Genomic DNA, 23,802 nt, shown 5'->3' on the forward strand with positions numbered 1-23,802 from the left:
GGGTGGGGGGGGGGGGGGGTAAGAGATCAAGCCGCTGCGAGGGAAAACACAATAAGCGGAGGAATATATTTTGGAGTCGCGAGTATATTTGCGTTCATAAATACAAAAATAACTTGGACTTTCATAGATGTTGAATAATTTATGGCGTGTAATGAATGAAAAAAAATAGATAATTAAAAGGAGTAAGGCCAAATGTCAACGAAGAAATAAATACAAGCAGACGAAGAAAAAAATATAATCGATAAGTTATAGCTTGAAAATGATAACTTACAAGACAAACGAAAATGTATATAAATGAACAAAGTCAGTTATAATGCATCATCAATTATCAAGTAGAACAATATGTATAAAATAATAAAGAATACAAAAATAGACTACCAATCAGCCTTCACCAACTCGCGGGGCAGGCGGAGAAGCGGGCGGGCGGGCGTGTGTGGGCTGCTGCGGCGCCACGTGGAGGTCCGCGCCGCAGGACGTGAGGGACGCCGGGCTCTACACGCCCCTCACACGCCCGCTGCATAAAGAAGCGATTCATCTTGAGGCGCCGCGGGCATACGTCAGGATTCCGGGGAGCCAGAGTGACCGTGCAGCAGCAGGAGGAGGAGGAGGAGGAGGAGAAAAAGAAGAGAGGACGAGTACAAGGATGTGGAGAATGAGGAGGAGGGAGAAGGACGCGAATAAGGATACGGAAGATAAGAAGGAATATAAGGAAAGTTACATAAGGGAAATGCAGAGATGTGTTAAGAAAGGAAGAAATAACAGGAAAAAGAGGAGGAAGGAGAGAAGGAGGAGGAGGAGAAAAAGAAGAGAGAAGGAAGGACGAGTACAAGGATGTGGAGGAGAAGGAGGAGGGAGGACGAGAATAAGGAAAGTTACATAAGGGAAATGCAAAAAATGTGTTAAGGAAGGAAGAAATAACAGGAGATAAAGGAGGAGGAAGAGGAGAAGGGGGAGACTGAAGGGGTTGAGAATATAAGGAAGGATTCAAAATAAGGATAAAGACGATAAGGACGTGAAGATGGGGCGAAAGGAAGCGGTGAAGGACAGAACGATTTACTTAGTGCGTGTGTGTGTGTGTGTGTGTGTAGGGGGGTATGTACGTGTGCGTGTGGGTGTGGGTTGGCGTGTGCGTGTGTGCGTGAGGTGTGCGTGGATGAGATTACTTGCATCATACGACGGCAAATTATCCTCCTCCTCCTTCTCCTCCTCCTCCTCCTCCTCCTCCTCCTCCTCCTCCTCCTTACTCAGATTTCGTCCACTGTTACCGATTTTTTTTTTTACCCACCTCCTCCTGTTCGTCCCTCATAAGCCCTCCTTTCCTACTCAAAATTATAAACATTAATATATAAAATGTATTGCCAAGGTTATAAAAAAAATAGATGGACCACTTCTACTTTTTCTTTACCTTCTTCTTTTTCTTCTACTTCTACTTCTACTTCTTATTCTTTTTCTTCTTCTTCTTCTTTACCTTCTTCTTTATCTTCTTCTTGTTCTTGTTCTTCTTCCTCTTCTTCCTTGTTTAATTCCCATCGTCTACCGCCTCTACCATCACCTTATTCTCGTCATCCTGGTTCCCTTCCCTTCATCTATCATCACTACAGCCATCTTTTTCAACACCTGTCATCCTTCATCCTCATTATTATCCTCCAGTGCATATTTTCCCTTCTGTATGTTCTCTCTTTCTTCGCTTCCTTCCTTAATCTATAGTTCTATCAATAACGCCTCTTCCTTCTTCCTCTCTAGCCAAGCCCCTTTTTCTATTTCCCCTCGTCTCTCTCTCTCTCTCTCTCTCTCTCACCTGCCTATAGATCCCAGGTGATATTCACACATCACCGTCGCCACACATTCGGACGCGACGGGGCGAGGCAAGGTGAGGCGCGAACCTTGTCGGAATCCCGCCTCGTCCGGACGCTATCGTTGATCTGACTTCGGCTCGGGTTACACCGCCGGAGAGAGAGAGAGAGAGAGAGAGAGAGAGAGAGAGAGAGAGAGAGAGAGAGAGAGACTAATTTATGGTTTTACGCGTAGTAGCACACCCCATGTGTATTGTTGTTGTTGTTGTTGTGGTAGTGGTGGTGGTGGTGGGGGTGGTGGCAGAATTATTAGGTGTAATGTAGTAGTAGTAGGAGGAGGAGTAGTAACAGTAATAGTAGTAGTAGTAGTAGTAGTAGAAGTAGTGTCAGTAGTAGTAGGAGAAGTAACAATAATAATAGTAGTAGTAGTAGTGGTAGTAGTAGTAGTAGTAGTAGTAGTAGTAGTAGTAGCAGCAGCAGTAATAAAAGTAATAAAGGTAAAACTCTAATATCGCCATCACCCGTAAAAACTCTTCACGATTGAAAGAACTCCACCTGCGGGAGAGAAGAGCGAGGAAAAAAAAAAACTCCTTGGAATCCTCTTGCAATTTTCCGCCCCGAGGCACGCCGGGCTGCTCTCGTCGTCCTGATAACCTTAATAACCGTGAGCGCCAGAACACAAAAATATATATAGGAAAAAAAAAAAAAGACAAGATATAAGTACGTTGAAAAAAAAATACATATACCCGTGGCAGGTGAGAAAGAGTATAGCAATAATCAGGTATGTGTGTGTGTGTGTGTGTGTGTGTGTGTGTGTGTGTGTGTGTGTGTGTGTGTGTCATCAGTGCAGGAATCCAATGAATGACGCGGTGATAATAGTGTCCTTACGTATTCTGTCCAGCGCTCGTCGGTCGCGTCCCACATCCACAAAACTCACCGCCCTCTGACATACGTAAGCTGTTCCGGAGAGACTGACACCTGCCCTTTTCTCCTCTCATTCTCCCTCTTACCTTCCCTTCACTGCATACCTATACTACCACCTGTGTGTGTTTACCTGCTTGTCTGTATGTGTGTTTGTGTGATTGATTCTCTCTGATTCTCTCTCTCTCTCTCTCTCTCTCTCTCGTAGCATAAGTACTGAAGTCCACATTATTAGCAGAGTAGCACGCACATCCACACACACACACACACACACACACACACACACACACACACACACACACACACACACACACACACACACACACACACACACACACATGCCTCGGCTACGATAGGAGTGCTTACCCTCCCGGTTGTCACTCGTAAATTGTAATAAAAAAATGAAAATAAACTTAGTCGAATGTTAACATAGCTTAGCGTTCGTGCTATGTTCACTTAGTTTACATTACCGTCCGCTGTATCTTATCAAATCTGACTTTTTAGCTTCCTGTTGTCCAATAGAGTAATATAGTAGAAATAATAATAATAATAATAATAATAATGATGTGAATTATTTTGACTCTCTCTCTCTCTCTCTCTCTCTCTCTCTCTCTCACACACACACACACACACACACACACACACACACACACACACACACACAATAACAAGGATAAAAGATATTAGTTCTTTTCTGCTGACTTTACAACTTGAGAGAGAGAGAGAGAGAGAGAGAGAGAGAGAGAGAGAGAGAGAGAGAGAGAGAATAGGGGGGAGTCAAGTTGCTGTACACGCTAAAAACTTCTAAAACTTTTCCATTCTACACCTCCTTTTTCCTCCCCTCTCTCCCTCCTCTCTCTCTCGCCCTCCTCTCTCTCTCTCCCTCCTCTCTCTCTCTCTTCCTTTTTCCTACCCTAACCTCCTATCCCTCAATGCTCCTCCTTCTCCGGTATCCTCATTTCTCTCCACTTTTCTTCACTATCCTCCTCCTCATCTTCTTCGCTCCTTCCAGACCTCCTCCTCCTCCTCCTCCTTCTACCTCTCTTTCTCCTCCTTCTACTTCTCTTTCTCCTCCTTCTACCCTTCTCCTCCTCCTCCTCCTTCTACCTCTCTTTCTCCTCCTTCTACTTCTCTTTCTCCTCCTTCTACCCTTCTTAACCCTCCTCCTCCTCCTCCTCCCTCCATTCCCTAACAATTCCTCGTTAACTCTGCTCCAGTAAATGACTCGATTGGATTTTACCGAGAAAAAGGAAAAAGAAAAAAAAAAAGGAAAATGATGAGAAAAAGGTTACTTATTTTTGTTGTTATAATTTGTGACTTAGTGTGAGTGTTTTCTCCTTTCCTTATTTTAGCTGTTTTCATTTCGTCTGTTAATTACTCTTTCGTCTAGTTTTCTTTTCGTGTTTTATTTATATTTTTTCTTCCCTGTCTTCTCATCTATTTACTTATTAGCGTTTTTTTTCCTTTTTCTTTTTATATTTTACATGCCTTCCTCTCTCCATTCTCAATTTTCTGACCCTCCTACCTTCCCTTTTCTCATTTTTTTCCTCGCTAGTCCTTTTTTCCACCATCCTTCTCTTAACGTATCCTTCCTTCTTTTCCCTCCCTTCCGCTCATCCTTCGTTTTTTCCTCTTTCTCTCCCTTTCCCTTTCCCTTCCTATATGTTTTCCTATTAGTAAGATTTTGTTTATACCTCACTCATACACTGAAAGAAAGATGGAGGAAAAATAGGCAGACAGACAGACAGACATAGAGAGATAGACACACAGACAGAGGTACAGAAAGAGACAGACAGACATACAGACACACAGGCATATGGACAGACAGAGACAGACAGGCACACAGACATAGGGAGACAGACACACAGACAATCAGGCAGAAAGGTGAAAGATATTAATGAATTAGGCTCCAACAAATGCTTTTTTGAAAACTTTTGTCGCCTTGCATAAAGTGGAACTCAATTTCGAAACAGCTTTTATTCAGGAAAAAAAAAAAGTATTTCTGATGTTTGTGTGTGGCGATGCGTGCGCGCACACACACACACACACACACACACACACACACACACACACACAGCTATTTTTATTTCCTAACACCCATTTTTCTCTTGAAACTTAAAAGAAAATATGAAAGTTGATATGTATGAAATGATGATTAATACGAGTAATCTTTATTCATCTTAAACAACGGAACGATGAAGCGAACTGCGAATTATTTAAAAGGAAAAGGAAAAATATAAAATCCCAGGAATTATTATGATGAAACAGCAAAAAAAAAAATATATATATATCGGGTCAGGGAGAAATGGTGTAACTGGGACAAGAAAAAGAGGAAAAGCTATTACAAAAAAAGAGAAAAAGAAAAAGTGGATTTAAAATATATAGAGTTAGAAATTCAATTAGTAAACATATATACTAGAGGAGAGACTGCAGGAAGGTAATGGAAGAAGGAGAGAAGGGGCAGAAAGAGCAAATGTATATGAGTGTGGAATGAAAATAAAAGAAAAACGGGAAATGGAATAGTGTGAGGAAATAGAAAGAGTGATAAGAAGATAGAGCTGGAGAGTTAAATTAGAAGATGAAATGGAAGGCAGACATCGATCAGGAAGAAAGGAAATACAGAAATGGAAGTAAAGAAGGAAAGGAAAGCAAGAAAACAGAGAAGGGAGGGAAGGGAAGAAGGAGGGAAGGAAAGAAAACAGGAAGATACAGGACACAATGAGTAGGAGAGAGAAGAGGAGAGGAGAAGATAATTTTGAGATGGGAGGGATGAAAAAAGGAAGATAGAAAAGGAAGAAAGAAAGGAAGGAAGGAAGGAAGGAATTTTGAGATGGGAGGGATGAAGAAAAGAAAATAGAAAAGGAGGAAAGAAAGGAAGGAAGGGAGGAAAGAACTACATCAAAATAAAGAAGACGAACACTAGGCACGGCACAAACAATAAGAGAAGAGAGGTAGAGAGAAGCGAAGCAGAGAAGCGGAGAGAGAGAGAGGCAAGTGTAGGATATAGGAGGAGATGGGGACGAATTCTCCAATGTTATTTCGAATCTGGGGCGTGCGGAGGCAAGTGTTCCGAGCCCTGCCTGGTCACCTGTAATCTGATCCCGACCACAGCATCTCAGGTGGCGTCTGGATGCTACGCGAGGCCAGACGCTCAGGGGGAAGGAGAGGAGGAGAGGGAAGGTGGACATAGGAAAGGCGAGACGTTGTAGAGAGGGAATAGGGGAAGGCTAGGAAGGATAGGAAGGCCTGCGGTAAGGGGAGGAGAGGGGTCGGTGGGAGAGGGTGCGAGTAAGGGAGCGGTAGAATGGGAAGACCAGCGATAACAAGGCAAGATTGGGTGAGGGAAGGAAGGGGAAGCAGGAGAGGGAAGTGGCGAGGAGTGGAACGAAGAGGAGTTATACAAGACGCAAGGAAAACGAAGGAGGAAAGACATAGGACAAGAGAAAACGAGGAAAGACGAGATAGAGGAAAATAGAAAAGGAAAAGGACGCGTTAGAGAGGAAGAAGGAAGGAAGGAGAGGCAGAAGAGGAATAAGGGAAAGTTATACAAGAGGTGAGGAAAACGAAGAAGGAAAGACCTAGGATAAGAGAAAAAGGAGAAAGATGAGATAAGGGAAAAGAGGAGAGGAAAAGAAAAGGACGTTAGAAGGGTGAATAGAATAACGAAAGGGAGGTACAGAGAATAGGAACAGGATAAAGGAAAAAAAAAGGGGAAGGAGGCAGGGAAGCAAAATGTGTGAGGAGTAAAATTGGACGGAAAAGAAAGTGAGAGAGAAAGAATAAATAGAGAGGAAGAGAGATAGAACGCGATAATAACAACGGGGATGAAGGAGGAGAGAGAGGGAATGGAGAGAAGGGAAGGTGAGAAGAGGGGAGACAGCGAAGCGGATACGGGGAGAGAAGAAATAAGAGACTCGAATATCCAGAAAAAATAAAATAAAAACAGGAATCGAAACCAAAAAAAAGGAAGAAAAAAAAGTCTTTATTGAAATGACGGATAAAAGTAAGAAGTAAAAGAAAAAAAGAAGATAACATAGAGACGAAACAAAAAAAAAATAACGTGCTGAAACCTTGCAACATATTCCATAAACGAAAATATTGCGTAATGGAATAACGCACTCAAAGAAAAGAGACGATGAAAGAGAACGGAGGAAAAAATAGTAAAAATAAAAAGAATCGCTAGAAAAAAAAACGGAAAAAAATACTGAATAAAAAGGGAAGAGATAAAAGGAGGTAAAACGAGAGAGAGAGAGAGAGAGAGAGAGAGAGAGAGAGAGAGAGAGAGAGAGAGAGAGAGAGAGAGAGAGAGAGAGAGAGAGAGAGAGAGAGAGAGAGAGAGAGAGAGAGAGAGAGGTCAGGTTAAGTCAGCTCCGATTCCATATCTCAAATTAACTCTTGTCCAAGTCTGTTATATTGAGAGAGAGAGAGAGAGAGAGAGAGAGAGAGAGAGAGAGAGAGAGAGAGAGAGAGAGAGAGAGAGAGAAACATAACAAGGGGGGTGGATATAACACTTTAATTAAATTTATGCAAGAGGGAGGAGGGCACTTTCATCTCTCTCTCTCTCTCTCGCCCGTATTCGCCCACAATGCTAATTAAAGTCAATAGTTACAGCTCGCCACGCTCACCTTTGACAATTTCATCAAACAAGGGGACGGTGAACAAAACAAAAACAAAAACAAAAAAGACAATAAGCAATGAACAACCTCGTAAACATCGCCGACGCGCCCTTGTATTAAAACCTTAAGTACGTATCGCTTGCTTACAGCCTTATAAATTATGCCTGAAAACGATACAAATGTTCAAAGCTGCTACACACACACACACACACACACACACACACACACACACACACACACACACACACAGACCAGGTACGTATACAAAGAGGAAGCAGGTAAATAGATTCTCGTTTGACTTTATCTCTCAGTTTCACGGTTTATTTTATGCTTTGTTTCTGCTTCCGTTTTGGGCCCGAGATCAAGGCAGGCCGGGGAGTGAGTGAGTGGCGTCCAGAGGGAGAAGAGGAGGAGGAGGAGCAGCAGCGGGGAAAAGAAACGACGAGAAAGAAGTCGGAGAAGGAAAGAAAGAATAAGATCGAGGTTGACATTCCGTGCCCGCCAACCTTCACGTGCAATTCTTGTCATTTCTCTATCGTTATTTACTTGTCTATTTCAATTTATCTGTCTATCCATTTGTTCATATTCTATCCAACTATCTTTTCTTATGTCCATCTACTTATCTGGTTACCTATTTTTTTGCTATATCCTTTCACCTATCAAAACTTCCATCTATCTACCTACCTATCTTCTTTTCTGTCTGTCTATCTATATTTTCAGCTGTTTATTCATCTATCTATCTATCAGGACACCTCTCCCCCCGAAATTGACCCCTCCTTCGGCCACCTTTTTGGATTATTTTTAGGAGCAGCGAGTAGCGGGCTTTTTTTTTATTATTGTTTCCTTTTTGTGTGCCATTGAGTTGTCTCCTTTGTTGTAAAAAAATAATAATAATCTAACTCTTTCTGTCACATCACCTACATATCTATTTGTATATCTATTTTTATTTAGCTATGTATCCAACTATCTATCTACCTACCCTCTTTTCAGTCACATTACCTGTCTATCTATCTAGTACAGGTATATCTACGCCATAATATACACCCTTCCAAAGCAGTTCATATAAATAGATAAAAAAAATGGCAAAAATCAAAGGCAGGAAAAAGCAGAAAGGTCAAACAAGAAATGATGGGAATTTATATTAATTTACATATACATAGAGAAAACAGGATGAACAAGAGAAGAAATATATGGATGAAAATAAGCAGAAAAGCAAAGGAACGAAAGAGCAATACAGACACACAGACGGACATTGCGGGGGTAATCAGGTAATTTAAAGAACGAGAATAGCAGTACCTAACGACTCCCTCAAGACCTTTAATGCGAAAATTACCTGAAACTCTTAATTAACTTTCTAATTTACTTACGCTGTTTTCTGGCCGTAATCGTCCCTCCTCGCTACGGTCTGTTTGTAATGAAATCTCTTAACAAAGCTTCGCCTCCCTAATCACCTTCGTTAATGACAAATAATTCCAATTTAAGCATACTAGTATTGTTCTTGTATAATCTTTACTTCTTTGTCTGCAAGTGATGAAGTGTACCCGTAGACTTGTTCAGGTACAATAATAATTTTCTGTGCACTGAAGGAGATCCTGCGTATTTATTTAACTATCTAACGAGCCAACTAACTAACAAGCTAACTTTTTTTTACAGCAAAGGAGAAAGTTCAAAGGCGTAAACAAAAAGAAAACAATAATGAAAAACAAAACAAAACCCGCTACTTACTGCTCCTGAATAGAGTACAGAGGAATGGCCAAAAAAAGAATATCTATCTCGCTAACTAACAATCTAACTAACTATCAAGCTAACTTAACTCCTAGCTAAGTAACTAATTAACTAACTAAATAACGAACGAACCAGCTTAACATCTAGCCAACTAACTAACTAATTAACGACCGAAATGAATATCTCTCTAACCAACTAACTCACTCAACCACAAACAAAACAATACTACACAATTACAACCTCAGTGCTATACAGTTCGGCACAATACAATACGTCATTCAAACGGTCAGGGGGAACAATACCGGGGAACAAATTAGTCTGCTCGCCATAAGAACATAAGGACGAGTTTGCCTGAACACCGATAAGGAAAAAAATGAAAATGTTACCCAAGAAAAAAATAATAATAAACGTTGCTGGTGTGTGAGACTTTGCATAGTTTCCAAGGCCAAGAATTTTCAGAAGTGCGAAGAAATTGTTTGAAAGTGTATTTATGTTAAAGAGAGAGAGAGAGAGAGAGAGAGAGAGAGAGAGAGAGAGAGAGAGAGAGAGAGAGAGAGAGAGAGAGAGAGAGAGAGAGAGAGAGAGAGAGAGAGAGAGAGAGAGAGAGAGAGAGAGAGAGAGAGAGAGAGAGAGAGAGAGAGAGAGAGAGAGAGAGAGAGAGAGAGAGAGAGAGAGAGAGAGAGAGAGAGAGAGAGAGAGAGACGTGTGAGGGCAAAGAAACACGGTCTTAGAAAGGGTTTAAGGTGGTGGTGGTGGTGGTGGTGGTGGTGGTGTAAGGGTCATAGGAGACACATTCCCTGATTTACAAAAAAGGTTAACTATTTAATCTGTTTAGACTTTTATGTACGATAGATTTATTCTCATATCTGCTTTTCCCTCCATGTTAACAATTTAAATGGCAAAATATTATAACAATTGCTAATTAATCCTTTTTCCTCTCTTTTCAGGTAACAACAGCAGTTCCAGGTATCGACAGACAGGCAGACAGACAGACACGAATCCAGGTAAAAATAGCATTGTAAGTAATTCATGCAGCGCAACAGACAGACAAACCAGCCATTTCGTAACGTATTCATCACTCAACCCAGACAATCAGACAGAAATCAGACAGGTAGCCACAGACAGACACAGACTGGAAGACAAACAGACAGGTAAAAGGACAGGCAAACAGACAAATACAGACAAACACAGATCCATCTAATCCCTAACACACCCAGCACAAAGACAGACAAACAGGCAGAAAGTGAGACAGAAAGACAGACTGACAGACACCTTGAAAACCATCCCGACCGTCACTCCTGCCGCCACACAGACAGACAAACAGCCAGCCCACCATCGCTCACCCGGACAGACAGACAGGAAGGGAAACTGACAGCCTTTCCGTCAGCTATTCATACGCCTCATCTTTCAGTAAGGCGGACAGACAGTTATTCCGCGAGGCAAAGGTTTAACCAACTGTCCTGTCATTTGCCGAGCCGCTGCGCCAGACAGACAGACAGGCACAGAGACAGATAGATACAGGGGACGAGTAAGGCGCGCATCTGTCCATACACCCATACGTCATACCATTAGCTTCCTTATATACAACCATTTCATCATCTCTCTATTCATCAATTTCCACATATCAATCCGTTTCATCTCCCTTTCTTTAATTTTTCCATATACATCCATTTTATTTGATCTCTATCCAATAATTTCCCCTCATCTATCCATTTTATTTGATCTCTCTATCCAATAATTTCCCCTCATCTATCCATTTTATTTGATCTCTCTATCCATTAATTTCCCGTATCAATCCGTTTCAACTTCCTTCACTAATTTCCCCATATCCATTTATTTTATTTTCTCTCTCTATCCATTAATTTCCCCTCATCTCTCTATCCATCAATTTCCCCGTATCAATCCGTTTCAACTCCTTTCATTAAATTCCCAATATCGATCCATTTTATTTGATCTCTATCCAATAATTTCCCCTCATCTATCCACTTCATCTCTCTATCCATCTATTTCCCATTCGCCTGCTGTCCATCAAGCAAGCTAATCACTAACCCATTCCACCTACTTATCCATCCATCCATCCATCAAGCCACACCCATTTCATTCATCCACCCATCCATTTCTCACTCCCTTATCTGTTCATCAGTCCATCCATTTCATCCATCACGTATATACTTCTGTCCAACCATCAACCCATCCATCTGGCCATCCACCCATCTAGTGAGCGGGTCGCATCCACACCTGAGGGACAGACGGACAGGCAGAGAGTGGAGTCAGCGTTCAGTCAGCGCGTTATTAGGCACCGTGTTCCCAGATCTACCGAAATATCATGAGATTTACGGAAATTTTGATGAATCTCAGAAATAATTCATCAATCTCATGACTAATTTATATATTGCTTATCCAAATTTTCACCAAATAGTTATGAAAAAATACTGATATAATGCTTTTCAACTTAATTTTATCTACATAACATATATCACAAGAACCACTACATATATATATTAAAGTGCGTCTGCCGAATTTTTACCTACATACTGAATTTTCTCGCATTAATCTACTGAAATTTCCTCTGCACCACCTGGCAACACTGATTAGGCAGCCAACATGACACGCACACAGACAAGCTGAAGCCGGGCAGCCCACCGTAAGCCTCTAAACAGGACGAACAAAAGGAAACGAGGTAAATAAAAATCTGCAAAAAGAAAACGCAGAGACAGACAGACAAAAGGAGGATAACAGCTATACAGAGGGATAGACATACATTGAGACCAGACACAGACAGAGAAACCGCCAAGAAAAGGCAGACGTACAGGAAAGGACGTGGACAGACCGATAGACAGACGGACAGAAGGAGGCATAAGAAGAAGAGTAAGAGGCAGCACTGGGCAGGAGAGTGGCGGTGGCGGGGTGTAAGTAGCATAACCTTTACTCTGATGTTACTCTGATGGGAGGACCGGCTGTTGCTAATCTTAGACGAATTGTTGCCGTGGCTGCGAGATGATTTCCTTTCGTCATTGCTTTTATTCTTGTTATTATTATTATTCTCATTATTCCCTCTACTACTACTACTACTACTACTACTTTTTTTTTTACAACAAAGGAGACAGCTCAAGGGCACAAAAAAAGGAAACAGTAATAAAAAAAAAGCCCGCTACTCGCTGCTCCTATAAAAAGAATTAAAAGAGGTGGCCGAAAGAGAGGTCAATTTCGGAAGGAGTGGTGTCCTACTGCTACTACTACTACTACTACTACTACTACTACTACTACTACTACTACTCTACTACTACTATTACTGTTGCTGTGGACGAATAGGAGGAGGAAGGAGACGAAAGGGAAAGACAGACCAAAGCAACATTTTAACCCAGAATGGAAGAGCAGAAAGGATAAACAAAAAGAGGAAAGGCAAGGAGAGGGTACAGAGAACAAAAACAAGGACGAGGAAAACAGAGGAGCAAAGAACACCAAAACAAAGACGAGGAGGAGGAGGAGGAGGAGGATAACGTAGCCAGGGTCTTGCTAACAGTACTTGCCTGAGCGGTCGCAAGCAGCTTTGTGAAGATTATTCGGGAGGAGGGAGGCGAGGAGGAAGGAATGGGGATGGAGAGGAAGATGGAATAGAATAGGGAAGGAAGGAAGAGAGGGAGGGAGGGAGTCCAGGAAGGAATAAAGGGAGAGAGGAGGGGATGGAGGTAGGAAGGAAGGTGGAATAGGGAAAGGAGGGAGGGAGAGAGGGAGGCTTGTGGAAAATACAGAAGATAGAAGAGAGGAAGGAAGGGAAGAAGGGAGACTAGTGAAAAGTGGCAGAGGATGTACAAGTAGGGGAACAGAAAAAGAAGAAAAGGAAGAAAAGTTAAGGGAAGAAAAGTAGCATGAGGGCAGGAATGGAGATGATAAAGAAAGGAAGAAGGAAGGAATAGAAGGAAGATAACATGGACAAAAACAAGAAGGAAGGAACATAGGGAGGAGAGAAAAACATTGGATAAGGAGGAATGAAAGAAAAGGAAGTTAGGGGAAGGAGAATTATATGATGGCTGAGATGAAGAGAACAAGGAAAGAAAAAAAGAGAGGGATGAGAAGAAGAAAGCACGTACGAATAGAGGAAGAGAGACAAGGAAGAGAACATCGCGGCGTGGAGAGGGGAAGGGGAGAGAGCATGGATAAAGAAAGGTAGGAAGGGAATGAAGGAAAAATCTGAGGAAAGCCTGGACTCCAAGTAGGGACGCAGAGAGAGAGAGAGAGAGAGAGAGAGAGAGAGAGAGAGAGAGAGAGAGAGAGAGAGAGAGAGAGAGAGAGAGAGAGAGAGAGAGAGAGAGAGAGAGAGAGAGAGAGAGAGAGAGAGAGAGAGAGAGAGAGAGAGAGAGAGAGAAGTTAATAGATTTTTTTCAGTTTTTCTTTCGTTTTCTGTTTTGATTTTGTTTTTCTTTAGTTTTTTGTGAATTTTTGGGTCTGCTTGAGAGAGAGAGAGAGAGAGAGAGAGAGAGAGAGAGAGAGAGAGAGAGAGAGAGAGAGAGAGAGAGAGAGAGAGAGAGAGAGAGAGAGAGAGAGAGAGAGAGAGAGAGAGAGAGAGAGAGAGAGAGAGAGAGAGAGAGAGAGAGACTGGACACACGTTTTTAATCTGAATTCGTGTATGAGACAGAAGAAAGGAAAGTATTGTAGATTAAAAAAAAATAAAGTACAAGAAAATATGAATCAGAGTGAACGAAAGAAGTAAACGATAAAAAAAAGTATATTTCCAGTGCCAAAGAATTAAGTTTAGCATTATATTTCCTGTGCCAAAGAATTAAGTTAAGCATTATATTTCCAGTGCCAAAGAATTAAGTTTAGCATTATATTTCCAGTCCCAAAGAATTAAGTTTAGCATTATATTTCCTGTGCCAAAGAATTAAGTTTAGCATTATATTTCCTGTGCCAAAGAATTAAGTTTAGCATTATATTTCCAGTCCCAAAGAATTAAGTTTAGCATTATATTTCCTGTGCCAAAGAATTAAGTTTAGCATTATATTTCCTGTGCCAAAGAATTAAGTTTAGCATTATATTTCCTGTGTCAAAGAATTAAGTTTAGCATTATATTTCCAGTCCCAAAGAATTAAGTTTAGCATTATATTTCCTGTGTCAAAGAATTAAGTTTAGCATTATATTTCCAGTCCCAAAGAATTAAGTTTAGCATTATATTTCCAGTGCCAAAGAATTAAGTTTAGCATTATATTTCCTGTGTCAAAGAATTAAGTTTAGCATTATATTTCCTGTGTCAAAGAATTAAGTTTAGCATTATATTTCCTGTGCCAAAGAATTAAGTTTAGCATTATATTTCCAGTCACAAAGAATTAAGTTAAGCATTATATTTCCTGTGTCAAAGAATTAAGTTTAGCATTATATTTCCTGTGTCAAAGAATTAAGTTTAGCATTATATTTCCTGTGCCAAAGAATTAAGTTTAGCATTATATTTCCAGTCCCAAAGAATTAAGTTTAGCATTATATTTCCTGTGTCAAAGAATTAAGTTTAGCATTATATTTCCTGTGTCAAAGAATTAAGTTTAGCATTATATTTCCTGTGTCAAAGAATTAAGTTTAGCATTATATTTCCAGTCCCAAAGAATTAAGTTTAGCATTATATTTCCTGTGTCAAAGAATTAAGTTTAGCATTATATTTCCAGTCCCAAAGAATTAAGTTTAGCATTATATTTCCTGTGTCAAAGAATTAAGTTTAGCATTATATTTCCAGTCCCAAAGAATTAAGTTTAGCATTATATTTCCTGTGCCAAAGAATTAAGTTTAGCATTATATTTCCAGTCCCAAAGAATTAAGTTTAGCATTATATTTCCAGTCCCAAAGAATTAAGTTTAGCATTATATTTCCAGTCCCAAAGAATTAAGTTTAGCATTATATTTCCTGTGCCAAAGAATTAAGTTTAGCATTATATTTCAAAGAATTAAGTTTAGCATTATATTTCCTGTGCCAAGGAATTAAGTTTAGCATTATATTTCCTGTGCCAAGGAATTGTTTAGCATTATATTTCCTGTGCCAAAGAATTAAGTTTAGCATTATATTTCCTGTGCCAAAGAATTAAGTTTAGCATTATATTTCCTGTGCCAAGGAATTAAGTTTAGCATTATATTTCCTGTGCCAAGGAATTAAGTTTAGCATTATATTTCCTGTGCCAAAGAATTAAGTTTAGCATTATATTTCCTGTGCCAAAGAATTAAGTTTAGCATTATATTTCTAAAGCCAAGGAATTAAGTTTAGCATTATATTTCAAAGCTGTGCCAAAGAATTAAGTTTAGCATTATATTTCTGTGCAAGGAATTAAGTTTAGCATTATATTTCAAGGAATTAAGTTTAGCATTATATTTCCTGTGCCAAAGAATTAAGTTTAGCATTATATTTCCTGTGCCAAAGAATTAAGTTTAGCATTATATTTCCTGTGCCAAAGAATTAAGTTTAGCATTATATTTCCTGTGCCAAGGAATTAAGTTTAGCATTATATTTCCTGTGCCAAAGAATTAAGTTTAGCATTATATTTCCTGTGCCAAAGAATTAAGTTTAGCTAAGTCAAACATCAGAATTACTATTGATCCAAACTACGTCAGATATTCTTAAACGTCGAATTAGCATTTATTAACAGTTTTGTTGTTAGTTCTCCTTTTTAATTCCATTTTTGAGACGGAATTAGTTGGAAGTGTTGGAGTTTCACAGTTAAGTCGACGTATTACAAAAACAGTCGTAAAGAGTGATATAGAAAAAATCAACAAAACCAACTGACCAAGCCTTGAAAAACGGGTAAAAAAAAACAATAAAAAAAACGACAAATCAGCTCCATCAATGCTAAAAAAAAGACTAATACGAATGTTATAGAAATTTAGGCGATAGTTAAGAGAATATTCGGATACTCACTTTGAGATGAAGTAACTCGTCGTAAAAAGTGATATAGAAAAATCAACAAAACCAACAAAGTACGCCTAAAAACGGATAGAAAAATCTGACCCATCAATGCTAATTAAGACTAATACGAAAGTTAGAAGAAATTAGACATTGTATAATGAAGAGACGGGTCTGATATTCACGTTGAGACGAATAAGTAAAATGTCAATAGTTCCAAACCTAAAAAGAAAAAAAAGAAACAGATTAACTTGCAGAATTAAACGAGAACAAAAACAAATGAAGGACAGCGTATACAAAAGTCACGTAGCACTATCGAGTACGTAGAAATGTAAAAGGACGTTATAAAACTGCATCTGTTATGAATAAAAATAAAATACAGTATTGCCTTAGGAAAAAAATGTGGAAAAAAATATTGCGAGAACAACCTTACAGGAAAAAAAAGAATATATATAAAACACCAAGAACACGGAGGAATTCATATAAAAAAATGTTGAAAAAATAATAAAAAGTACAGTGACATGACAGAGGGAAAAAAGGGGAGGAGGAGGAGGAGGAGAAGGAGGAGGAGGAGGGGAAAAAGGAGGAATACTAAATGGAGGAGGAGAGACAGAGGAAAATGTAATGGAAGAAGAGGGAGGAGAGAGAGAGAGAGAGAGAGAGAGAGAGAGAGAGAGAGAGAGAGAGAGAGAGAGAGAGAGAGAGAGAGAGAGAGAGAGAGAGAGAGAGAGAGAGAGAGAGAGAGAGAGAGAGAGAGAGAGAGAGAGAGAGGAAAGAAAAGAGGAATTTCCCTCGTCTTTGTTAAAAAAATTTTTGCTGACATGGTCCCCTCAGTTCACGGGGGGTGAAAGGGAAGGCGCACCCCATACTAGACACGCGTCAATTTCCCCTTCCCCTTCCCCTCCCCCCCCTTCTCTTCCCCTCCTCCCCACTTCCCCTTGCCCCGTCCCACTCCGGTCTTTCCATGTCCCAGTTCATCCCCTCACTCCCCTTTACCCTCTTCCCCTCATTTTTCTTTCTCTCTCTCTCTCTCTCTCTCTCTCTCTCTCTCTCACACACACACACACACACACATAAGAATAATCTCGAATGAAATTACTACACCAAGCAGGACTTTATCTCGTGGGAGTAGGTGAGGAGGAGGAGGAGGAGGAGGAGGAGGAGGAGCAGGAGGAGGAGGAGGAGGAGGAGGAGCAATGGGGAATGAAGCTACCAACCAATTCTCCGGCACTCCACATTCTTTCTCCCCGTCCCAACTCTCCACTATACTTTCCCTCCCTCTTCCTATCTCTCCCTCTCTCTCCTTCCCTCCCGAGGCTCTTTCTCTCCCCGACGGGCGGGAGGACACACACAACGGGCGGCTCGGGTGCCAAACAGCGGCCCCACAACAGCCTTCCGACAATCGTTCCGTTGGTTATTGATCATAAAATTCTTGGTGGGGTCGGGCGGGAGGGAAGGAGAGTTAAGATACCCGCTGAATCACTGGCAAATTGGTCTCGTCCTCTCGTCTATTGCGGCTGCGGCCGCGGAGAAGAAGGAGAAGAGGAGGCGAAGAAGGAGGAGGAGGCAGCGAAGAAGGAGGTGGAAGGGTAACAGCGGGGGGCGAAGGAGGAGGTAGAGACGGAGGAGAAGGGAAGGTATTGAGGCGACAGAATGAAGGAGACAACGTTGGGAAGTGAAGATGGTGGCAAAGAGAAAGAACGAAAGATGGGAGAACGGAAATCAAGAGACCAGGAGAAGAGAGTAGAAAGAAGAACGGGCAGGATGACAACGAAGACGATAACTGGAAAGGGAGAAAGACAGACAGAAGCCGGGAGACGAAAAAAGAGAGGAGGAGAGAAACGAACAGGGAGGGGGACAACGAGAACGAGAACTGGAAACGAGAACGATGAAGAAAAGAAGAACAGATGGTAAAAGAGGCAAAGGAGAGCAGGGATGAGGAGAACGGAAAGAAGAAAATGGGAAAATGAAAGGGACAAGAAGAGGAGAGAACAAGACGACTCAGAAAACAATGACAAAGAACGAGGAGGGAAAGGACAAGGACAAGGACAAGAGCAGCAGCGAGATTGAGGACAAGGACGAAGAGGAGAAGGATAACAGGAAACGAGGAGGGGGAGAACAAGGACAAGGAGGAGGAGGAGGAGGAGGAGGAGGAAGATGATAAGGAGGAGGAGATAGACGAGGTGGAATACAGAGAAGGAAGGAAATGATGAAGGATAAGAAGGAATGACATAACAGGAACAAGGACAAGGAAAACAGGAATAAGGAGAAGGAAAACAAGAACGAGGAAGAAGAGAAGGAGGGGGAAGAAGGAAGTTGAATATAGAGAGGGAAGGGAAAGATGAAGGAAATGAAATGAAAATGATATAAATGGAACAAGGAGGAGAACAACAACGAGTAGGAGAACTGCGACAAGGAAAAGGAGAACAGGGACGAGGAGGAGGAGGAGGAGGAGGAGGAGGAGGACATTGAGTGCAGGGTTGAAGCTATTCGGATCTCGTCAGCCCCGGAGCAGCCCCGTCGGCGAGCTGGTGGTCGTAACGGGAGAACGACCACTTGACTGGGACGACCCCTGCGTGTGTGTGTGTGCGTGTGTATGTGTGTGTGTGTGTTAGTCCCGCACACGACACCGAGCAAGATGGGAGGGAGGGAGGAATGGAAGAGGGGAAAGGGAAGGGATAAAGGACAAAGGATAGAAAGGGAGGAAGGAGAAGAGGAGTGAAATTGGTGATGAAAGGAATGGAAAAGGAGGAAAGTAATGAAAGAAAGGAAAGGTGGGCATATACGAGAGAAAAAGAGAATTGAGAACGTTAGGAAAAGAAGTGAGGAGATGGAAGGGAAGGGATAGAACGGGGAAAGGAAGGTAAGGGGTGAATTACAGCAAGGGAGGAAAAGAACGAGGAAAAGAAAGGTAAATAAAGTCTGAAAATGTCGTGATATTTAACTATTTAACTTAACACGCGCAAATCAATCAGTCCTTCCATCTATCCTTTCAACACATCCTTAATTCAGCCATCTGCTCTTGTATAAACTCGATCACCAGCCCATCCATGCAATAAATCGTATCTCAATCCATTCACTCCCTCAGTAACACACATACAACATCCATCCATCAACCCGTCACCTTTAATTATTTTTAAATCGCAACTTTAACCCCTAAGCATGGCCGATAAGCCCAGATAAAGGCCAGGAAACAGCTATTAAACGTTCAGTGCCTGGCGGAAAGGAGGGGAGGGAGGATGTGTGAGCGTAACCAGCAGGCAGCTTCTCTGATAACACTGGTTTACGCAGGGTCGGGCAGGAGTGGTGAGTGGGTGGCTTGCCTGAAGGGGCTGGCCAGGCGGCGGAGGCAAGGTCAGGGTGCTACTAGTCCCATATTCTCAAACGTTTCGGGGCTTACACACCCACATTGGATAAGGCTTTCGTAGATATTTGTGGATATTTCAATGGGTAGTTTTATGAGCCTGGTGATAGTTCGACAAGGCTTCTGCATCTTGTACCTCATATAACACTCATGAGAACCCGACTAATCTATTTATGACTTGTGTAAATATTTATTGAGAGTCGAAAGTGACTGATAATACTGGCCTAGGTGTTGGCTGCTGGTAGTGAATTAGATAAAAAAATATGAGGAAATAGATGAGACCAGAAATAGCTATGTGACTTTTTTTTTTTAAGGTAAGGAAGGTAGAGCAAGAGTAAATTAAAATAGAAAGAGTAAAATTACCCAATGACGCTGCTTCCAAAAAGTTTAAAAAAAGACCCCCAAAAGTTATCAATGTTAGTTAGTGAAGTGTCTTGATATTTTCCTCACGAGTTAAAAGGCCGGAGAGGGGAGAAAATACCATGTTTGTTAATGAGTACAGGAAAACACCACCACCACCACCACCACTAGCATAAAAAGGCCGGAGAGGAAAGAAAATATCATGTTTGTTAATGAGTACAGGAAAACATCACCACCACCACCACCACCACCACCACTAGCATAAAAAGGCCGGAGAGGAAAGAAAATACCATGTTTGTTAATGAGTACAGGAAAACATCACCACCACCACCACTAGCATAAAAAGGCCGGAGAGGGAAGAAAATACCATGTTTGTTAATGAGTACAGGAAAACATCACCACCACCACCACTAGCATAAAAAGGCCGGAGAGGGAAGAAAATACCATGTTTGTTAATGAGTACAGGAAAACATCACCACCACCACCACCACTAGCATAAAAAGGCCGGAGAGGAAAGAAAATACCATGTTTGTTAATGAGTACAGGAAAACATCACCACCACCACCACCACTAGCATAAAAAGGCCGGAGAGGAAAGAAAATACCATGTTTGTTAATGAGTACAGGAAAACACCACCACCACCACCATTAGCACTTTCCCTCACTACCCTTCAACCACCCTCCACCACACCCACCACCATCTTTCTCCCTAACCACCTTTCACCATATATAACACCATCATCACCTCCATCATCACCACAATTAGGCACAACAACTATAGCTTTCTCCATTTGACCACCACCATCATCACAACCACCATCACCTTCCCTCACCACCTTTCACCACATCTACCGCAATCATCACCTCCCTCACCTCCACCATTACCTTTCCTCAATTGACCACCACCATCACCACCACCACTACTACTACTATCACTACTTTCCCTCACCATCCTTCACCACCATCATCACAACCACCATCACTCTCCCTCAACACCTTTCGCCATATATAACACCATCATCACCTCCATCATCACCACAATTAGGCTCAACCACTACCCTTCCCAATTTAACCACCACCATTACCACAACCACCCCCATACTCTTCCACCATCATCACACCATAACCACGACCACCACTAACATTGACAACCCTCACCACCACCACCACCACCACCACAACAACAATAACCACAGTTCCAGTAAGATGACCAGCCTCACCACAATCACACACTCACATAAATAAGCCTCACGCCACAAGCACAAGCACAACATAGCTTCAGTATTTCCGATCATGAATTTCCGACCTTGAACTTTGACCTTTTACTACCTTTCCTATTGATTTCCTATTTTCTCATTGGTTGTGAGGTAAAACGAGTCTAATCTTATTTTTTTTATATACATTTATTCTCTCTCTCTCTCTCTCTTTCGGATTAGTTAGTGAAGTCTTTAATGGTGGGAGGAAAGGAGAAAATGACTCGTGCTGTGAAAAGTTGAAAGTCTGGGAACAGTTGGAAAGGAGGAGGAGGAGGAGGAGGGAGGAGGAGAGGAGAGGAGAGAAGCCGAGGTGGAGGGAGGAGGGAGGAGAGACTGAAGGGACGCAATCAGAGAAAATACAATAGGAGAAAGAAGGATTACACGGAATGAGAAAATTTTAAAGGAAAGAGAGATAAAAGAAAACGAAGGAAAGATAAGATAAAAAATGCGGGAACTGGAAAAATGGAAAAAAATCTTAGGAGAGGAAAAAAAGGACCAAGAGGAAAAGTGGAGGAAAAATAAGAAGAGAAGGGAAGCGGAAAAGTGGTTTGGGAAGATGGGAAAGAAGGAATGAGGTAAAGAAACGAGGAGAGAGAGAGAGAGAGAGAGAGAGAGAGAGAGAGAGAGAGAGAGAGAGAGAGAGAGAGAGAGAGAGAGAGAGAGAGAGAGAGAGAGCAACTGATAGGAGTGCGTATCAGCGTCCAAAAGTTTCAGACAAAAGCTAAGCAAACAATCTCTCTCTCTCTCTCTCTCTCTCTCTCTCTCTCTCTCTCTCTCTCTCTCTCTCTCTCTAATCCCTCCCAGCCATATTCCATAACTTGAGCTTTTACTCTCCGGACGGGATTTTAGCAAGCCATTTTTTTGCTTACTTTCCCTGGAGGTACAGAACTCGTGGGAGGGGAAAGGGGGGGGGAGTGGAGGGAAGGGGGAGGAGAGGAGGGAAGGAAGGGTTTTAAGGGTGATGGGGGGTGAGGAGGGAAGTGTGGAGGAATGAGTAGGAAGAGGGGGATTAGTAAGAAGAAAAAAAAATGAAGGAAGTGGGAAGAGATGGGATGAGGGCGTTAGAAGAGAAAGAAGGAGTGAGTGAGGAGGAAAAAGGGGAGTGAGTAGCCGCTAAAGGAACTAAGGGAGATGAGAAATGGGGAAGGATGATGCATTTGCGGGGAGTAAGGGTGTATTGATAAGGGTGGGGAGGAAATGGGGAAAAGTGTGAAGGGAACAATTTCTGTGGGACCTAAGAGAAGAAAAAAAGTAAGTGGTAGAAGGGGAAAGGAGACAGCTTGTGTGGAGGAGTTAGGGGAGAAGAGAAAGATGCAAAGGAGATAATAAAGAGGAGTAAAGGGAAAAAAGAAGAGAGAAAAGACAGAAAAGGGAAGAGAAAGGGAAAGAGAAAGAGGAGAAAGAGAAAGAGGAAAGGGGAAGCTATAGGGAAGAAGGGGAGCTGAGGCAACTTATGAGAATTAAAGGGATGAAACAAGAGAGAGAGAGAGAGAGAGAGAGAGAGAGAGAGAGAGAGAGAGAGAGAGAGAGAGAGAGAGAGAGAGAGAGAGAGAGAGAGAGAGAGAGAGAGAGAGAGAGAGAGATGAAAAGAAAAAAAATCATAGCTCAAGAAGATGAAGAACTTTGATAACATAAATAAAAATAAAATAAAAATGTACATCCTTGTGCTGCACAGGTAGATAAGAAGTCCCAGGTACACACGTGTCTCCCTTTCGACGTTATTTATATATATCTCTCGTTTTCATTTCGTACATTTTTTGAAACGTGTCTCGAGAGTACTTGGAAGAATAGGAGGAAGGCGAAGGAGGAGCGAGAGAGGAGGAGGAAACAGACTGGGCTGGGAAGAGAGAGAGGATAGGGAGAGGAGGAGGAGGAGGAGGAGGATACGAGAGGTTGGTGAAGGAGGAAAAATAAGTAAGAGAAGAATACAATAGAGAAGGAGAAGGAGAATAAAGATGGAGACGACGAAGGAGAATGAGGAGAAAGAGAAGAGAAAAAGAGGAGGAGTAGGTGGAGTAGGACGATAGCACAAAATTTACGTGGAGGGAAAAAATATATAGAGAAAAGAAAACATGAAAAATGAACAAGAAAAGAACTCAAGCGATGAAACTAAATGTCCACGAATCAGTACCTTAGAGGGAGGAGGAGGAGGAGGAGGAGGAGGAGGAAAAAGAAGAGGAGGAGGAGATGATGGGGTTTGAAGTTACGTTCCATGATGCTGCGAGGAGGAGGAAGAAGATGAGAAAGAGGAGGAAGAGGAGAAGGAAGAGAAGGACGAAGAGATGGAGGAAAATTAGGTGAAAAAAAAGTATGTAACCGAGAGAGGCTGAAGAGGAGGTGAGAAGGAGACTAATGAGAGAGAGAGAGAGAGAGAGAGAGAGAGAGAGAGAGAGAGAGAGAGAGAGAGAGAGAGAGAGAGAGAGAGAGAGAATATAGAACTAAGTCGGAAATTATAATTAGTGCGTCGCTGGAGAACAAAAAGGATTATAGAGGATTCCAGATATAAGAGAAAGGATCAGGGAGGCTGTGCGGAGGAGGAGGAGGAGGAGGAGGAGGACCAGGACGAGAGGCTGGAGAAATGGGAAGCTGGAGGAATGAAGGAAAAAGGAATGAAAAGGAGAATGGAGGAAAAAGGAATGAAATGGTTACAAAAAAGGGAAGAGTAATTCGATGTTATGAAAAGTAAAAAAAAGGAAAAAGGAAAAGTAGGTTGATGAAAATAAAGCTACGCGGAGAACAGGAAGAAGGGAAAATAATAAACAAAGGGAAGAAGGAATGAGGAAGGAAATGAGAAAAGGTTGAAAAAAGGAAAATGGATATAATGTAAAATAAAAAAAAAAGGAAACTGGAAAAGGGTTATCAGAAATTAATCTAAGCGGAAAACAGAAAGAA

The sequence above is a fragment of the Eriocheir sinensis genome, chromosome 1 (assembly GCF_024679095.1).
Source record: "Eriocheir sinensis breed Jianghai 21 chromosome 1, ASM2467909v1, whole genome shotgun sequence".
Lineage (NCBI taxonomy): Eukaryota > Metazoa > Arthropoda > Malacostraca > Decapoda > Varunidae > Eriocheir > Eriocheir sinensis.